Here is a 16,211-nt window from a genome sequence, read left to right on the forward strand (position 1 = left end):
GGGCTAAGTGACTTGCCTAAAGTCCTACCTTTGCAAAGTATCAGAACCAAAGTTTTAACCCCACCGTCTTGACTCAAAGGTAGTTAAATCCATTGTCTCTCAGGTTGAAAGTAAAAGCCCATCAATGCCTCCTCTCAGACATAGTGGTAATAGAAACTGGATCATTAAACTTCTGATAAGAAGAAAGTTTTGCTCTTACATAAAGCATTGTAGTCATCCAGCAGTCTGAGATGGCAAGTATTATTTCTGAATCCCCTCATCCTTCTGAAATCTCAACACCTACTCCACCCCTACCCATAACTGGCCCTTGTGTGGAGGTTTGTATGTATTTGTCAGTGTGTAGGAGGTAAGAGTGTTGTGAATTCATTTGTGTGAGTATCTGTAGGGTTGTGGAGTGTATATATTGTGTCACTGTGTGTATAAGTGATATAGTGTCTTGTTTTCTACAAGTTTCCAGTAGAGAGAAAGAACTAACAAATCTCTTGTCTCTATGTTCTTGCTTCTCTGCAGTCATGAGAACCTACCCTTCCCATCAAGGCTGTGAAATCTATTCCCCTGTCTGTGATATTGATGAGTGTTTGAGTGTGCCAGCACTAGCCATGCTGAGACTTTCCAAGCTTTACCTCTCAGCTGGACTTTACTAGCTGCTCTTGTACAGTTATCAGGCTAATAGAGAAAACTCCTGGTTCACCAGTTGGCAGTTGGGGCTCAGAACCTGGTTAAAACAAATACCTCAAATACCTCGTCAGGCTGTATGTCACTCAATCTTCCCCTCCCCTTTCTTATCCCTTATCTTCCCAGTCAAATGAATTTGACTCCGAACAGAGCTGAGAGGGTTTTATAGGATGCTTCAGAGGACAAGGTTCCTGATCTATAGAAGCTCACAGAGCAACTAGTATGGAAAAGCATGATGAGTAATAAATCAGTTCACAAATACCCTTAAAAGCTATTTGTTCTTAGGGAAAGAAATAGTTTAAACCATCATTTAATTTGTTTTTCAGGGCAATCATATGATATTGGTAGGGGAGGCCATTAATTCTTTTCTACAGATGAGGCAAACTGAGACTCAGAGAGATGAGCTTATTTTCCCAAAGTCACCAGGAAATTATTGGTAGAGTTGTGACCCTAAATCACCATGTCTGACTCCCAGTAATGGTTCTTTCCAAGAGATAAGAAGATATATAATATATGTGTGTGTGTGTGTATATACACACACACACACACACACACACACACACACACACACACACATATATATATATCACAGCATCTAATTTTCTCCCAATACCAAAGCAGGGAAATTCTTAAAGTTGAATCAAACTTCTTTTTGGAAAAATTAAAGGACACTGGGGGTGTCCTTTACTTGTAGAGGAAGAACAGTGCTTATTATCCTAATTAAACTAAATAAAAATATGGGACTTATTTTAATTTTTTTAAATAAAGGGGGGTAAATCTAAAACTAGGAGCTAGCCAGATGACTCAGTGGATAAAGCACTAGGTCAATAAGTCCTGAATTTAAATTTGTCCTCAAACACTTATTAGTTGTGTGACTCTGGACAAGTCATTTATCTCCGCCTTAATTCACTAGAGAAGGAAATGGCAAACCACTCTAATATCTTTGCCAAGAAAACCCTATAGAAGTATTAGCTATAGTCCATGGGCTATATAACTGAACAAGAAAACAATAATAATCTGAAAATAAGATGCTTGTTACCACAGAACTTTCCCAAGGATATTAGACAATGCTGTATGCTTTCTGTTTGCTCTGGGTTGTGGAATTTCATCTCTAGGTCAAGTCAAGCATAGCCCACTTTCCATCTTTTCTCAGAACAATCATAGTCATAGATGTAATTTTCATTACTGGACTATTTTTGTACCACAATCTACTATCTTTTAACTGTATTAAAGAGTTACTTGTACTGTAAATGAATCCTTAAATATTGAGAGGTCTAATTTATTGGTATTTGCTTATTATACTAATAAATGGATCATGCTCAGATTTTTATCTTGACAAATTACAGCACTTCTCCCTCAATTTTCCTCAACAAGAGAAGGAACCTCTTTGGGTCTAAAAAGCTCCCTAAATAGTTGAGACTAGAGGCAGGATGAAGGGAAGAAAAACTGGGATAGAATGAAAGAGAGGGAAATGACTGTAAAAGGGAAAGGAGGAAGACAGAAGACAGATGAAGGAGCATATAAAAGAAAGGAATTTAAGGAAGAAATAAAAGAAATAAAAGGAAGGAGAGTAGGGAAAACAAAAAAAGATAGGATAGAAAAGAGAGAAAGGAAAAAGAAAAGAAAGAAATGTTCATGTTAGAGGTGGTGGAGGCTGAGGATATTACCTATATTTGTTTTAGTGGTTCTTCAATGCCAAAGTCATGGGCTGCTACAATCTGGCTTTTAACAATCACCTTTTCCAATTCCCTATTGTTTGCAGAGCAAGAGGAGCTGAGTAATTGGAGTTAGGAAGATTTTATTCTGTGCTTGTCAAAAAAGTAAGCTCTTCTGTCTTGCCTGGGGGAGGTCTGCTAAAAACCATAGATGACTGTGGTAGCCCAATGAGAATTCCAAGGCTTTTCAGACAAATTATTGATTACAGGACTATATTAGAGCACCATGGTATCCTGCCATTATTGCCTATTTGCTTTTCACTAATGGAAAACTTGTGGACTTCCTGAGGCTTTGTAACTATCCTCTCTTCGGTTTATGTCTTATATTCTAGCCTCCATGTAAGACACTGAGAGCAGCATGTTTTGAATATATATAAATAAATACATTTATATCATGGGAGTAAAACATCATAGTATTTAAATCAAGATTTGGTAGGAACATGAGACTTTATAAATTACAATTCCTTCATTTTACAATTAAAGAAACTGAGGCTCAGAGAGAGGAAATGAATTGTTCCTAGTTCTTGACACTAGTCAAAAACCTATGCAAAGTAGGTTTTCTGATTTCAGATTTTATGATCTTTCTACTATACTGACTCCAAATCCAGTGTTTTAGAGAAAAAAAGACTAAAAGAGCATGAGGATTGAGTTTGTCTTACCTAAAATTTCTGTTTCCTTCAGTTTCTACCACAATACACTGTAAATGAATGAATAAATAAAATCAATAAAACCAGCATTGTAATTGTTCTAAGTCTTTTACAAAAATCATTTCATTTGATTCTCACAACAACCTTGTGAAATAGATGGTATTATTAACCTAATTTCCAGTTGAGGAAAGTGAACAAGAAAGATGTTAAGCGACTTGTTCAGGGTCACACAATCAATTATTAATCACCTACTATGTATGATCTGGAGGTACAAAAAGAGAGAAAAGATAGTTCCTGCTTTCAAGGAGCTTACAATCTAATGGAGGAATTAGCAATTATCTGGAGTCAGCATTTGTACTCCAAACCCTAGCTCACTCTCCATTAGGCCACCACAGGCATGGAAAAGGTTGGAAATGCGGGAGCAAGGAAGGTTAGGGTTAAGACCTAAGATCTTTGAGCAGGATTTGAATTTAGAAATCACCTAATCCACTCTCCTATTTTAAAGAGGTAAATACTGAGGCTATAGCCTTAACTTTGAAGTCATATAGGGACAGAGTCAGGATTAGAATTTATGTCTTCAGATTCCTAGTCTTTTGCTCCTCTCTGTACAATTTGAGACCTTTGATGTTGCTGAGTTGTTTCAGACTCTTCATGATCCCATTTTGACATTTTCTTGGCAGATATTGGAGTGGTTTCTCATTCCCTTCTCCGGCTCATTTTACAGATAAGAAAAGTGAGGCCAACAGAGTAAAATGACTTGCCCAAAGTCATACAGTTAGTAAATGTCTTCCTGATTCCAAACTCAGCACTTTTCACCACACCACCTAGCCTATTTTGAAGCCTATGAATTGACAAAATAGGTTCAGAAACTAACAACAAACAAAGAGAGGAAATAAGGTGTAATAGAAAGCTTGTTGCATCAGGGGTGGGGGTGTTGGGATGGGGTAAAAGATCTGAGTTATAGTTACTGACCTACTTCTTATCCTGTGACCCTGAGCAAGTCTTTTCCCTTCCAAGATTGTTTCCTTTCAGTAAATGGAAAAAGTTGGAACCAAATGATTTCCAGTGCTTTTTATAGTTTTAACAGCCTAGGGCCCGACCAAAAATTCATGCCAGTAACCATAGACGATATTAGTCCCTCCATCCTTTATTAAGTCCTAGTCTCAATGCTTAGAAGAATGTTTGGCATGGAACAGCCTTAACTGAATAAAACATCAGTCTGTATTCTTGTGTCAGAAAAGGGAGGGGTTTAAAACTTTCTCTTGTTTTACATACATACATACATACACACATACACCCATATACACAGATATATACATACATATTTATAAATATATATATATATATATATATATCTACACACACACACACACACACACACACACACACACACACACACACACACACATGCATACTTCTTTGTGTCTAGTGGGAATTTTCTCCAGGGCAGTGTGGGAAGATGGTGGGGTGGGGGGGGGGGGGAGTGTAGAAGAGATCAAAAGAAAACTTGGAAGGAAGCACAGAAAAGCATATGTGTAGTATTTATTCCATAGTTGTTTTTTTTAAGTAAATGGTGTGAAATGAAAATTCATGATTTTATTTGGAATTCTCTTTTTATATTGTGCTGTGTACATGTGCTGTGAATTTTTTTTGTCATTTTGTATTTAAGTTCAAAATGAATAAATAATTAAAAATAAAATAAAACTTTCTCTTTAGGTCCTGACCCATACCCACCTTTCTCCATACTATCAACCCTTGCATTCATCCTTCTCATTATTTTCTACTTACAGCTATCAAATCCTTAATAAGGCTTCAAGGATATTTGACAGGTAGGAAATAAGACTAGGGCTACTTAGGGATCACTTCAGGATACCCATTTCTAAGACAGGGATGTTGATCATAAAAGGGAAAATGTAGTTGCATTCATGCAACTATGACAGGTAATTTATCAGTTGATGCATCAGCAATTTGACAGCAGGGAGCTAGTGAAGCCTGAGGTCATGTTGATGACTTGTTTTGATGCTTACTTTTTTTTTTTGTTTTTTGTTTTTCAAGGCAATGGGGGTTAAGTGGCTTGCCCAAGGCCACACAGCTAGGTAATTATTAAGTGTCTGAGGCTGGATTTGAACCCAGGTACTCCTGACTCCAGGGCTGGTGCTCTATCCACTGCGCCACCTAGCCGCCCTGTGATGCTTACTTTTTGCTTTAGCAGGTAAGGTTATTGTTGGATTCAATATGTTATGCTCCACAACTGAGATGATTTCAGAGAGCTCCTCATTTGCTGCCCTGAAATACCAATCCCTTATGCCCATTTATATGAATCAAAGTGTGTCTCCCTTTGAACCCACTCATTCAGGTTTGGGTCTGTACATTCCTATGAGGATGGGGATATCTTGTATGGATATTCATCACTCTCTGTGAGTAGTGTTAGGGACCTGGGAAACTGATCTGAGCCTAAGAAAATACAAGGGGAAGTTGATTAGGCCAAGTTGACCCAGTTCTGAGTAGCTCTGAGGCATCTTCTATTTTTACTCCTTATTTATGACAACAAGGGAAGAAGTAAGAAAACTCCCACTCCTCCCACAGCTCTCCTACTACCCAGTATCCTCTGAGAAAATGATCCAGATAAAATTCATTCACAGGAAGATGTTAAGGACTTAGTGGGTTACTTTGCTGTGATCTTCCCTTCCTTTTTTCTTTTTTTTTTTCTATCTTTCCTTCCTCCTTTTCTCCTTCCTTCCTTTCTTTCTTCCTCCTCCTTTTCTTCCTCTTCCCTCCCCTCCTCCTTCTTTCCTTCTTCTTCTTCTTCTTCTTCTTCTTCTTCTTCTTCTTCTTCTTCTTCTTCTTCTTCTCTATCTCTGACTGTCTCTTCCCCCCCCCCCCCAGCAGAAGCCTGACACCCTTCCCTCTCCTCCCATTTTAATACAGAAATTTTGATCTGTTCTACTTTTGTCTTGGGCCACTTTTCCCCTTCTCACACAATCTGGTGTCCTCCTTTCCTTAGGGACTCATCATATTGCTGCAGGACTTGGCATGGACATCAAGTTAACCTACTGCAGCTCAGAACTCTAGAACTCAGCAACTTCAGCTTTCCTGGTTGCAAAGACTACAGGTATGTACCACCATGCATTAATGATTTGACTCTTTAAAAGAATCAAATCATGAATTTGGAACTGGAAAGGGCTTCAAGGATCACTAAAGGTGAGGAACCTGAGGTTCAGAGGTATTAATTACCTTTTCCACTGTCACTCAATTAGGAAATATTGGAGCTGGGATTAAAACCCAAGTCTTCTGATTGGCACTTTACATTCACCCACATTGCAATATTCACCTCAGTGAGATGAGGGAAAGGGGACCTGGTGAAATTTCAGTAATCATTTGAAGAGATATTTTAGATCAGGTATTTAATTTAGAATTTATGGTACCCCAAAGAAGCTATGGATAGATTTCAGAGAATCTGTGAACCTGGATTGAAGTAGAATGATAACATCTTTATTTTCATTCATCTTTTCTTTTTTATATTCTTGTATATTTTATTTCAGATATTCTGAGAAAGACTTCATAGGCTTCATCAGAGACAGGAGAATCCACAAGGTTCATCCTGTTCAGAGATATGTTCTTGGACAGAATCCTAGTCAGAAAGGGAATAGATAAATAGTTTGGGAGAGTGCTCATAATCCTAGCACTGAAATATTGTATGGCAATGATGGGCAACTTCAGTTATCCAGACAACTGCCAAAAGCAGAGTCTTCCATATCTTCTTGACTTAGCTTGATGCAAATTTCATCCTTCAAAAGGTGATGAAAGCAGTTGGGGGAATGCTATTTTGCATATGATTAATAGTAAGAAGGGTAAAATTGGTTACTGAAGTGGAAATGACAGTAACATTATGGAGGGCATGACCATTCCCTCCAAAAATTTATGGGAAATTTTGTTATACTCTGTCTTAGTCAACAGTTAATAAACATTTGTTAATCCTTTACTTTTACCAGACACTAGGGATTTAATGAAAGGCAAAAGAGAGTCCATTACCTCAAGGAATTTACAATTTAATAGGGGGAGACAACATACAAAAGAAAGCTGCTAAGAGTAGGGGAAGGAGCTATGGTGGAGAAGTCAAAGAAATCCAAAGTCATTGAAACATTAAAATGAAAAGTTCTTGGGACCCTTCCAGATTCAGAACCCTTCAAGTACTAAGGAAAACAATTCTATTGAAGAAAGGGAAAACAATTGTCAATCAATAAACATTTATTAAATATCTAATATTTGCCTTGAACTAACTAAATGCTGGAAATACAAATGCAGATTAAAAGATAGTTGCATCCCTTCAGAAGATAATAATCTAATGAGGAAAGCCAGTACAGAAAAGGAAACTTGAAATGTGGGAACGGGGAGGAAGGTACCCATACTGGACCTGAACCTATCCTTAAATGAAAGTTTTGAAGTTCACTGCTCCATTTTCCAATTAGACAGGTCTTGAATGAACTATGATTATTAAAACTGATTGGATCTTGTAAGATCCTAAGAGACTAAAATAGATACATAGAGATCTTCCAAATAACTTAAAGATTTTTTAAACTTAAGTGTGAAAGATTAACAAAACAGAAAAAAACCCCAGCATGAAACAGAGGATGAATATAAAGGAGTCCTATATACAAACATAGTTTCAGGAATGACAAAAATCAGAATGAGTGGAGGCTATCAAGGGAAGTCATGGAAAAAATCCAAATTGAGGAAAAGATGATCAAAGAATGACTGATGTTCTTTTTTTGGAGTAGATGGTATCATAACAACTGATGGTATCATAACAACTGAGAGAAGGCAGAGTGGCTCAGTTTTTATTTTGCTTCTATTTTCTCTGCTGAGGAGAAAGATGAGCATATTGGAAGTGAGAAAATCAAATTAATTAACATGGTAATTGATGTCCAAGATATGTAAAAAGAAAAGAAGAGTGTACCTAGCTGCCCTGGCTAAATTCAAATCACTTTGCCCACATAAGCCACTCTCTGAAATAATTGGTTGATGTGATTAATGGAGTCATGGTCGATGATATCTGAAAGATAATGGACAGTGGGAGAGGTCTGCAGTACAGGAGAAAGGCAAACATTGTCCTTTTTTTTTTTAGAGAAGCTGAAAATTAGAGATGAGCTTGATTTACATTTGTGGGTAAAGTCTTGGCAGGAGGTCTCTAGGGGAGTGCCTCAACTATCTCTGCTTTATCTTATGCTTTTTCACGTTTTTATCAATTACTTGGTTAAAAGTATAGCTAATTTGTTTGTCAGATCTACAAATAGCATGAACTTGGGTGGGGAATTAACATACTGGATGACAGTAAAAATCTAAAAGATCCTTAGAGATTAAAGCACAGTGTCTGGCATATAATAAGTACTTAATGAATATTTGCTGATTGACTGAGATGAATAGGGAAGAAAATAAAATCTAACAATTAGGTACAAAAACAATTTCATAAGTATAGGATGGGTAGACATACTTAGATTGTATTTCATTTAAAAAAAGAAAATCTGGGATTTTTACTGGATTGCATGCTTAATATGAGTCACTAATATCCATAGGTATGCTGGTGAAGGTTTAACAAAAATGGCTCTCTGGGGGGGAGGTGTTTGTACATATGTGTGTATGTATATATATAATATATATATATATATACATATATATATATATGTATATATATATACCTACCTATAGATATATAACACATGTGTGTATATGTGTGCATGTATTTTATATGTACCTGTACATATATGTGCCTGTATAAGTATATATAACATTGAAGACATATTTTTAAGTTTAAGATACATTATTAATATTTTTCCAACACTTTCTTAAGGCTAGATATTTAACAAAATACTAGATAAAGCCCTGATTTGTAATGTTTGCTTATTTTCCAAGGTGTAAATACTCACACTGAAAAATTAACAGTTGGTATTCTCAAAGTGGTTCAATCCAGCATATTCCTAGATAGCATGAGCAAAAGTTAATTCAATCTTGGGCTGTATTGAGAGAGACACAATTTCCAGGGAACAAAAGGGAAGTCCCTTATGTATGCTGATCTGACCCAGACCTCATCTGAAGTATTATCTTCTGGGTTGTTCTTATTCAGTCATTTCAGTCATGATTCCGACTTTTTTGTGACCCCTTTTATGATTTTCTGCCATTTCCTTCTCCAACTCACTTTCCAATAAGGAAATTGAGGCAAATAGGATTAAGTGACTTGTCCAGGGTCACACAATTAGCAAATGGCTGAGGTTGGATTTGAACTGAATCCAGGTTTGGCACTCCATCCATTGTGCCAACTAGTGACCCATTATTTTCTGTACTTGACTCTAAAGTTTAGGGAGGTCATTGATAAACCGGATGGTATCCAAAGGGAGTCACACAGAGTGATAAAGGGCTTCAAGTCCACATCACATAAGTTAAAGACATTGGGGAAAGAGATGACTAGGTGGGGTGGAACATGATAGTTTTTTCTAAGTTTTTGGTAGGCTGTCATGGAGCAGAGACTGGACCTTGGTTTGGTCCATCAGGTAGAGGATTGAGGTTTTGTATAAGCAAAACAATTCTCTAACAACTACATCCATCCCAAGATATGGGCTGCCTCAGAATGCATGGTGCTTTCTCCTCCCCTGAAGTCTTCAGGTACAGCTAGATGACCCTTGTTAGGTACTTTCCAGTGGGGGATCCCCACACTCTGCAATTCTGTGATACTCCTTCCCTCTTAGTATTATGGTTGGGAGGTAGAGAATTCCAATGTCCAGGCCATGGAGTGAGAGCCTCTCTCCTTTCCTTTGCCCATTTCACTTTCTCTTTTGCAAGAATCTTTTTTAAGAATCTTTACAAGACAAATGACAAGAATGTTAGTTAACATCCAGCTGAGCAATCATGGAGATTATTGGAAATTATGCCAGAATGAGTCCAGCAACAGCAGGGAGCTCTTGTTAGCATCTCGGTAGAGTCAGCTTTAGTTGAGCAAAGAGGGCTATGCCTGCCCACAGGGACACAGACCTTTGGTCCTGCAGTCTCTATCAATTAATCAACATTTATTAGGTGCTTACCATGTGGCAAGCACTGACTAAGTGCTGCAATACAAAAAGAGGCAAAAATAGTCCCTGCCCTCATGGATCTTATAATCTAATGGAAGAGATCACAAATAATACACAAATCAAACTGTATGTAGGATAAATAGGAAATAATTAACTGAGAAGTTCTAGAATTAAGAAGGACCAGGGAAGACTTCCAAGTAAAAGATGGCATTTTAACGGAAGCCAGAGAGATCAGGAGGCCTGGGGAGTCAGAAGAGAGAACATTCTAGCTATAGGGCACAATCAGAGAAAATGCCTGAAGCCAAGAGATGCAGTGTTCTTGTTCATGGAGCAGTCAGCTATAGAGTCAGTAATTCGTCAAAGTGATGAATTTCCTTGGGATAAAAGAGTATGAGAAACTGGTCCTATTTTAATGGTGTGGAAAAAAATTTCTCTCCTCCTAATTCTTGGGTGCCAGGGCTTGTAGACATTTTGTGTGATCATCAGTTGTAGACTGACCTTAAGCTATGTCAGAAAAGGAAAAAAATAACAAACTCCCCAACAATAAACTCCCTCTTTCTTCTGATTTTTATGTGAAAACTACAGGTAAATCCAGCTTGAGAGGGATGTCTTTATCAAAGCTATTGGTATACCCTGCTACTTTGCCATCTCCATAGTACAATTGCCCTAGCTTTATATGGCAATAATATCTTCTGATTATCTAGGAATATGAATATTATTTGCTTTAGGCTCTTAAGTCCATGAAAGTTAGAGACAGCACATTTTATAGAATACAGTTCCAGATCAAGCACGTATATAAGCCTTTAGTTTAAAGTCTTTTGTATCATTTGAGATGGCCTTGAGTCTTTCCTGGCTCCTTCCACCCCAAGTCCAACTGCTAGTTCTCTACCTTCTCCAAATACCTACTTAAGGTGTTTGTTAGACTATGTGTGTTGTTGTTGTTTGTCTTTTGTTTTCAAAGGGTTGATGTCTTGATTTCAATGTGAATTGAATTTAAGTCTTTCTCTTCCAGAGTCATCAAAGTCTATTGGCAAGAACAAAGAAGACTCATTGACCCAGGATACACTAAATGACCTCTACACAGGATACAAGCTCATGGTTGAGATGAGTTCAGTCTTATAGCATAGAACCTGGTACATAGTGGGCACTTGTTTTTGATTGATTGACTAATGAAGTAGGGGAAGATTGAGGTGGGGGGTGATGAACAGGGTGAAGTTAAACTCTCTTGGATTATGTCAGATTCAAACTCTATTCCTCTGATCTTGATAACACTGAAGGTGCTTTTTAGTCACTTTGTATGTATGTATGTATGTATGTATGTATATGTGTATGTGTGGGATGGGGATGGGGGGGTGGGTATGGATATCCTGTCTCCACCACCAGTTGTCATAACTCAGATCAGTCTGGAAGCTCCTGGAGGGCATAAAATATATCTCTCATCATTATAGGTATTCATGAGGAGAGGATCTGAGCCCTTCCTATCAGCCTGGGACTCCCTGAGGAGGAATATAAGACTGTTCCAATTCTCTCACTTCTGGAACTTCACCAAAACATGGTCTATGTTCTCCATCACAATGGGGGCATCACTAAGTGATCAGAATTTGGTGCATAGTAGGTACACACTTTGTTCATGAAATGATAGATTGCCTGCCTTTTCCTTGGATAGCCTTTCCACTATGTTCACACTATGTGTTAAATTTAAAACTAACCATCCTTTATTAAAGATCCTCTGACTGAGTTTCAAATAGATCAGATTCCAAAAAAGAAAATTAAAAAGAGCTGCATATTCAATTTCCAGAGATGCTGACTTGGTCTTGGACTGCCATTCTTGCCCCCAAAGTAGCCACCTTCCCACCCCTATACACACGCACCTTTCTTCTTGGTGGACAGGAGGAAAACACTCAGCACTTCTCTGCTCTCTATATCTACTTATCATCTCTCTGACACTCTAAGGAAGCCAGACAGTCAGGGAAAGGAATTCATTAAGCATGAGAACAAAATGTATATCTGAAGCAAGTTTCTCAAGTCCAAAGGGGTGGGGATATTCTGTCCATAACAACAAACTTAGTGGGGGCATTGGAAGAGGATGGGGGAAGTAAAAGGAAAACCTCTAACTAAGAAGAGTTCCAATATCTGTTTTATATCACTCACATGACCATGGGCAAGTCACTGCCTTTTTTGAAGTGTCAGCTTCCCATTTCTAAAAAAAGAAGTAGTGTCAGCCACCAATGGTGTCAAACTCATGTACAAAAGGAGGCCACTCAGCTATATGTAAAGATCCCTGTGGGCTGCATATCAACTTAGAAAACCACATATTAATATGATCTGTGCTTTATTATATTTTTATTTATTTTGTTAAGTATTTCCCAGTTTCATTTTAACCTGATTTGGGGTCACTTGAGAATATTGTCTGCCACACACAGCCTGTGTGTTTGACATATTTAGTTTAGAAAGAAGTATTTGATATTGCATAGTACCTTAAAAATGGGAAAGGCTATATTACCAGGAACAAATCACTTAATATGTGTTCTAGACAGTACTTGTAAGTCTGCATCCTTCCTAAATCACCGAAAGAATAGGTCTACTCTTTGTCACCATTCTATCATATTTGAGACTTCCAACAACCCTGTGAGGAAGGTGCTACCTCCCTTGCCTACCTATTTAAGGATTTTACAGCTGAGGAACCTGAGATTTCAAGAGTTGAATGGCCAAGGTCACATAGCCTGACTCTATTCAGCATACCATTCATTAGCCCTATAAGTGACTATTAATATTCTTTGGAATTGCCACTCTGTGATTCAAGGATTCCGAGAATGTTGGGTAAAGACCATCTGTCTCAGAAGGCAACCAAGTAATGAGAAAAACAAAACAAAAAAAAAGGGCAGGAAAGGGTGACCAGGGCAATGAGATAATGAGATTATTTAGATCTGGTAGGACTCTGGGAAACAGGGTCTCTGGTTGCTTATTTTCAGAGCTTTGTTGAAAATCCTTAAAATGGGAGTCAAACAGGTAGAGGTTCCCTGTATATTTAAATTACTGAGCCAGCTAGGTGGTATAATGAATCAAGAGTTAGACGTGTAGTGAGGAAATCTAGGTTGTCCAATGGACAGAGTGTGGGCTTGAAATCAAGAAGGAATGAGTTCAAATTCTGCTTAAGACATTTGCTTAGCTGCATGGCTCTGAGCAAATCACTTTAAACTCTCAATGCCTCACTTTCTCATTCTGTAAAATGAGAGATTTGGATTTGCTGAACTCTAAAGTCCTGGAAGGAACTCTCAATATATGATGATCTGATTCTTACCTTAGACACTTAATAGATGAGCTATACAGTGTATTTTGCAACCCCCTAAAAAGTTGTATAAGTTTTAGTTATTAATAATATTAATTCCCAGCTATTCCCAACTATTATTCTCTACTCCTCAATCCTTCCCCCCACCTTGCCTCAGATCTCCCAGTTTGAGGAATGTGTGATTTCAGGGTTGACTCTGGTTGCTTGGGGAGATAGCAAGGAAGACAGGATACCACGTTCATTAAATGACTTTGCTGCTTATTTAGTTCTTTGATATTGGGGCCTAGTACTTGACTGTTGTGTTCTAATTGTGATTAGGAATAAATAATCTTTCCTTTCCACTACTATGCTCTCCCTATGTCTAGGAGCTGACTAGCCAGTCTCTAAGGAACAATTAGCAATGAAGAGATCCAGTTAAATGCATTTCAATGTCTCTGGGCTACAAATATGTGATCGTATTAGATCTTCTTAAATGTCAATGTCTGTCATTTCCTAGGAGCCAATTCAGCACTGTTCATCAATATGAATTGGTCTTAGATGGCATCAGCTAATTGGTCTGGCTCTTCTCTGATCACTGGGTACACCAGCTAGGAGACCACCATTGGATGTCAGAATGAAACCAGGTTCATTGAGATGAGGAAATCAAGCCCTTCCAAGTATTTGTGCTTTGTTTATTTTCTCTTTGAAGTCTCCTTTTGTGAAAGTCCATATCTGCGTCATCAGCAGAAAAGAAGAGCTTGGTGGGAAGCCTGGGAGGAAGCAGGAAGGACTTAATAGGGACAGATAACCTAAGAGATATCTTGAAATGGGATAAGGATGAATGGATATCAGTTGGATGTCCATGGATCATTTGGAGGATAATGGAAGGAATGCTGGGGTTAGAAGACCTGAGTTAGAATCTCAGTTCTGATGACAGTATGCTTGTGTGAGTCCAAGGAAGTCACTTATGTTACAGGATGATAGATAGAGAATTAGGTACTATAAGCTAGGTACTACACTAAGTTTATATCATATTTATTATTATATGTTATCTCATTTGATCCTTGTGAGATAGGTGTTATTGTCCCCAGGTTATGTATGAGGAAACTGAGACTGAGGGAGATTAAGTAACTTAGGGGACACACAACTAGTAAGTGGCTGAGGCTAGATATGAACCCAGGTCTTCCTGACTTCAGACCTGGCACTCTATCCACTGAACAACCACTTGGGGAAATAAGACTGCAAGGTCAGAGTCACCTGATACTCAGGGACTTAGATGGAAGGTATTTTCTTCAATTGGGGCATCAAAGACTAGAATAAGGACTAATGGGTACAAGGCAGTTGTAATATGTTCAGGAGCAGAAAAGGGAAACCCCCCCTCTTATTTTTTGTTGTTGTTGGGGTTTGGGGGGTAGGGCAGACCTATGATTTCATTGATATAGAATTTCATTGGTGTTCAGATGAGGAAACTGAATCACAGAGAAGTTTATTGACTTACCTAGAGTCTCCAGGTACAGAGGAGAGGAAAGTATCTGTGCCTGTTCTTTGACTTATTCTTATAAAGTTGCCTTAATGTACATGAGGACATGAGGGTGGGGAGGGAAGGAAGAGTGGGGAGATGCATCAAAGTGACATGCCCTGGGTCACATGAATAATCTGTATCAGAAATGGTATTTGAATTGACTATGAGACCAACTCTAGGCACTATGCTAGTGCATTTTATCCATAGATAAGAGTGAAAAGAAATTTCTAGGTGGCATAGAGAGGCTCCTACCAAATCTAGAAGAGATACTTAATACAATATAATAATAATAATAATAATAATAATAGTAATAATAATAATAATAATAATATCATCAACAACAATAACAATAGTTAGTATTTATATTGTACTTTAAGAGTGGCACAATTACTTTACATGTTAATTCATTTGATCCTCACAACAACTTGGTGAGGTAGGCAAAATTGTTATCCCCGTTTTACAGATGAGGAAACTGAGCCACAGAGAGGTTAAGCAACTTGCCTATGAGTAAGCATGTCTAAGTTTCAAATTCAGGTCTTCATTACTAAGTCCCATGTTGTATTTATTAATATTACTTAGCTATCTAGGTATCAAAATCTATTTATGTAGTACCTGAGTTTATTTATGTAGTACTTGAGATTATTTAAATAGTATTTAATCCAAACAGGTTTGGTATATATGGAGAAAGAAACTAAGGATTTGGACTACTGACAAACTGGGCCAGTCTAGATGATTCTCAGTTGTGGAATAAATATGCGTTCTTGCTTTAATGTGTTGGTCTTGTCATTTCACTGTTTGCCTCAGTTTCCTCATCGGTAATATGAACTGGAAAAAGAAATGGCAAGTCACTGTAGAAGTTTTGCCAAGGAAACCTCAAAATGACACTATGGAGAATCTGACATGACTGAAAAGACTGTACAATAACAACAACAATGGAAGTCTTACATTCTATCTTTCCTTACTTTCCTTGTGAAAGTTCCTTTTGAAAACTTGTTTTATAAACTTGTTTTATAGACTAGGTGTGAGCACTATAAGATAAAGGGCAGAAATAGGAACCAGTACCTAACCTATCTCTGTTTGGTACCCTTGCTGCATTAGGGGAAAAAGTGGGCAACTGGAAGCTTATGGTAGGTTAACTAAGGCTATGTTGTTTTGAAATCATAGGATAGAGGTGGTATCTAGTCCTGAAGTATTGAAAATGTATCCTGAAGGTTCTTGCATTCTGCAATACTTCTGAATGTGACCTGAACCAGATTAGAATGTAATTGAGAAATACCTAACAAAATAAATACAATAAAGCACAGACAATGTGAATATGTGGTT

The 16,211-nt window shown here is 37.8% G+C and overlaps 1 protein-coding gene and 1 long non-coding RNA gene across 3 annotated transcripts in view; one reads left to right on the forward strand and one right to left on the reverse strand.

The window, feature by feature from the left end:
* LRFN2 (leucine rich repeat and fibronectin type III domain containing 2) overlaps window positions 1–16,211 on the reverse strand; it is a 148,034-nt gene that overhangs the window by 17,453 nt on the left and 114,370 nt on the right. The window lies entirely within an intron of this gene.
* On the forward strand, window positions 6,048–13,787 carry LOC141523583 (uncharacterized). The gene is made up of 3 exons (XR_012478520.1): window positions 6,048–6,149; window positions 11,111–11,231; window positions 11,547–13,787. It is a non-coding gene; the product is annotated as an uncharacterized LOC141523583 (long non-coding RNA).

The sequence above is a fragment of the Macrotis lagotis genome, chromosome 5 (genome assembly GCF_037893015.1).
Source record: "Macrotis lagotis isolate mMagLag1 chromosome 5, bilby.v1.9.chrom.fasta, whole genome shotgun sequence".
NCBI lineage: Eukaryota > Metazoa > Chordata > Mammalia > Peramelemorphia > Peramelidae > Macrotis > Macrotis lagotis.